Source organism: Homalodisca vitripennis, unplaced genomic scaffold, assembly GCF_021130785.1.
Source record: "Homalodisca vitripennis isolate AUS2020 unplaced genomic scaffold, UT_GWSS_2.1 ScUCBcl_436;HRSCAF=2420, whole genome shotgun sequence".
Lineage (NCBI taxonomy): Eukaryota > Metazoa > Arthropoda > Insecta > Hemiptera > Cicadellidae > Homalodisca > Homalodisca vitripennis.
Window position 1 is genome coordinate 1 of NW_025776553.1, and position 3978 is coordinate 3978.

Sequence of the window (3978 nt, forward strand, 5' to 3'; positions counted from 1 at the left end):
AAAGAAATTACTACGATAAATCGCGTCTAAATCCATGGGATGTTGAGATATCCTCATGGCCCTTACGTGAGTAGAAAACCGAGTGTTAGTTTAGCTGTAAAATTTATTGGATTTCCTCTTTTATAATATCATGCAAATCTGAGACAATCATATATAGGTGCCAAATTAACGTTCCACTTTAAAATGGCGTTAACAGGGACCATATTTACATCATGCTTGGTAATATGTACTTTATTTTAAGGTAAAACTATTTATTTATTTACTTCCCTACTAATTCCTCAAATTAAAAAAAATGTTGTCCAAAAAATATTGAATTGCCTCTGCCACAAAATAAAATAATATAACTTCTTAAGATAAAACGCGCTGCTATATTATAATTAACTGACACTTACTGCAGTTAGAATAACACTTTCTATCGAATATTTATAATTTATCCTCCATCCCATCAATGCACGTTAGGGGATGGTTAGGGTAAGCCCGCGAGAGATAGCCGTCCCTTTTTTGAAAGCCAATAACATTGTTGTTTTCGTATAATCAGTTACTTACGTAAATTATAAAAAGTAATTGATGGCCCTTAGTAGTTAGTGTGTAAAATATAACATATGGCCATTAATTTTGTATACAGAATCAGTCTGACCCTATTTAAGGAACTGATGTAAGATACCTTCCGAATGAGTAGTCGACGTCTGGTTTCAGACGCAGATAATGATGTGAGAGGAGCTCCACTTCTGCTCTATCACAATTTCCGGTACATGGGTTGTGCAGTTTATGAGCTAAGCTACCTCAATACCTATTTACTTTAAAGGTTGTAACTGCAAAATTATATATTAAAACTAGGTTATTTTTTTGCTATACCTTTAAGTAAATTCTTAGTTAACAAAATTCTTAGTCTCAAAGATTTAAATTGTTATTTAAATATTGTTAAATGCATTTTTACAATTAATGTCACTTATGAAACCATTAAAAATTTAAATATAAATATTAAATATCGTTTACTATCTTTCACATATTATTAATTTTAACATTTGTAACGATTTTAAAAACTCGTAACCGAAGGAAAAAGAGGTGGATTTCATATGACTATCATTTCAAAATATATACAGAAAATATATTATTTGTAGCATGAGTTACTGCTTCAAAATAATTTGATTTTTAATGACTGTTACAATAATATGTTTTAAATCTTTAAAAAATATGTAAACGCTTACAAGTACAAAAATTACTTCAAAAATTATTGAGATATGAAACACGTTATTAACATATGTTTTGAGATCATAACCTTCATAAAATTATGAATATTACAAATGCATCTTTTTAGTTTCCCTCTACAATATTTTTACGCAAATATTACCTTACTTCCTTATAAACTGTTTTACAAACCGGTATTTTTAAACATTGAAAGGTGTACCTAAAGTTGAATGAATATTAAACGATGTCAAAATACTTCAAACATCATTTTTTGAGGACAATTACAACTGTTATTGGTATATATATATGATAAAGATAAATTAAAATAAATAGATAGACCACCTTCGGAAAATATATAAAAATATAGGAATATTCATCATCTTTATGAGAAATTAATAATAGGTATCATATATTTTAAAATTTTAGGTGTTTAGATTAGTACTAAGAAGATATGGTAGAATTTCATAAATTAGAAAGCCAATATGATTTAATAAGCAATATGTTAGTATTTAGTTTTTATGTAAATAATAATGATTTCTCGTTGTATTCTTATTGACTTCTGTTAATATTTTGCTCATATTTCTTCATATCTTATTACAATTGTTTTTATGTAGGCCACAAAAACAGTTACCGATATTTTTATTTTAAAACCATTGTATTAGGCATGTAGGTATATAATAAGTTCATAGAAATCGATCTAAAAGATGAGCTTTTTGTGTTTTCTTGTTCATTTTACTCAGTTGTCCATAAAGCAAAGTTTAACTAGAAAAAAATTGTTAACGAAACATAGTAATGACTATGTAGTAAAAAGTAATGCGTTCCTTTGTAGCACGAAATGCGAAATATACTTTTTATACTAACGTATTTTATCTCAGGCTGCACATGCCTTTCACCACATCTCCTTACTGAACAATTACAAGCTATCGTTTTGCATCGACATAACAACAATAAAAACTAAGAAAAAATCCCGCCATTAGTGTAAAATATATATTCTTTAAAACTACTTCTAAATTTAAATTAGATTTTAAAGTCATTGTATAGGAGCTGTTAATTAAATTTATTGACATTACCGATCCTAATCATCATATAACACACAACATATATATCAATTCACATTTTCATTACATTTAGTTGCGTAGGTTATCATATTACACTATGTGCTTTAGAATCTTTTAAAACATTACCGTAGGTCAGTAAGCTAAAATGAGTTATGTTAACAATTATTACTGCTACGAGATATTTATGTTGGTTTTTTTTTTAATTTTCACAAGGTGGGAATTTTCATCCTTAAAAGTTAAAGAGTGGAAGCTTATAATTAAAGATTATGGGGTTCGTAAATTAATACTATAGGGTAAGGTATATTAGTGATAATTGATTACTGCTAGTGTTTATTTACTGCTTTTTGAGGCATCGCTCCTTTACTAATTATAAAAAATTAAAGAGTCATTGAGGGTTAAGCATTCTAAGGAGGAGGAGGGATTTAGTTAACACGAAAACATATGTTCTCATGTAAGGTTTTTTAATTTAATATTTTAAGAATTTATTAACGGTTTCCTTGAGTGTTCATCCCATGAGTCCTGATTAATGTAGTCCGATTTAGAATCCTAATACTAACTTTAATGTAGTAAAATACACCACTGCTGCAATACCTGCTGGAGTCAGTTGTTTCGATACAGAACTAACATGAAACTGCTTGAGATACAGCAACAGCTTTGATTAGTTGTGAATTTGTTTCAAGTAGACTAAGTTTTGGATTAGTTGAACTTGGAATAATGTAACTTGATGTAACGTTTCACCGAGTGTCAGATTCTATCAATTTATAATATAAATTTTCATCAAAATAATGTAACTAATTTCTATTATATTATATATATATATATATATATATATATATATATATATTTGATCTATTTTAATACAACTTTGTACATTTCCAACCTTCTACTATTATGTAGTATGCAAAGGTATTGTTTTTCTGCAAGTGATTTATCAAAATCAAATATAATCCTAAATTCCATTCCATTATACTGTGACATAATGTGATAGTTCTTCAATTAATAAAACTTACTCATATATAATATTTATTTATTAGTAACTATCTTGATTCTTAAAGATAAAATCATCATAAATTTGTTTATATAACATAAGAGTTCCATATATGAAATGATGCTTATAGTTGATAATGTATACTTCGGATACAGACTAGTATAACTGATAATTTAATAATTGTACGTTTAATATTCCAGCACAATCTTTTAAATGCTGTTAAAGATATCAAGTCCTTCATTTTAAGTTATCGTGGCGGACGATCAACTGAAGCCTGCGCACAGGCTGACTCCCCATGCAGGCTCTATTCCTTATTAATTATATACGTTATATCTTAACTAGGCAACTAGTAAAATATTGTTTTAAAAATAATTTTGTTTAGTGCATTACTATTGTAATTTGTAAGTGTATTTCATGTACAGTTGGTGGAATAAACATTCATTTATTCATTCAATGGCAGTTATTATTCTTAGAAACTCCCATTGATCAAAAATTCGAAAATGTTTAATTCATTATTGAACATGGAGCTTTCAAAAAACAACGTATATAGGACAAATGAATCTGCAGAATGGTATTCTCTAGAAACCACATAATTTCAAACGCCAGGTATTTCAAAGACAGGACACTTTTGGAGGCTGAGCTATCCCAGAATATTGGAACTACTCAAACTACTCATTGAGGAAGTTTGGCTTTAGTTTTAGTTTAAATCATGTCATGTAAAGGTTTTACTATATATAGAATTGT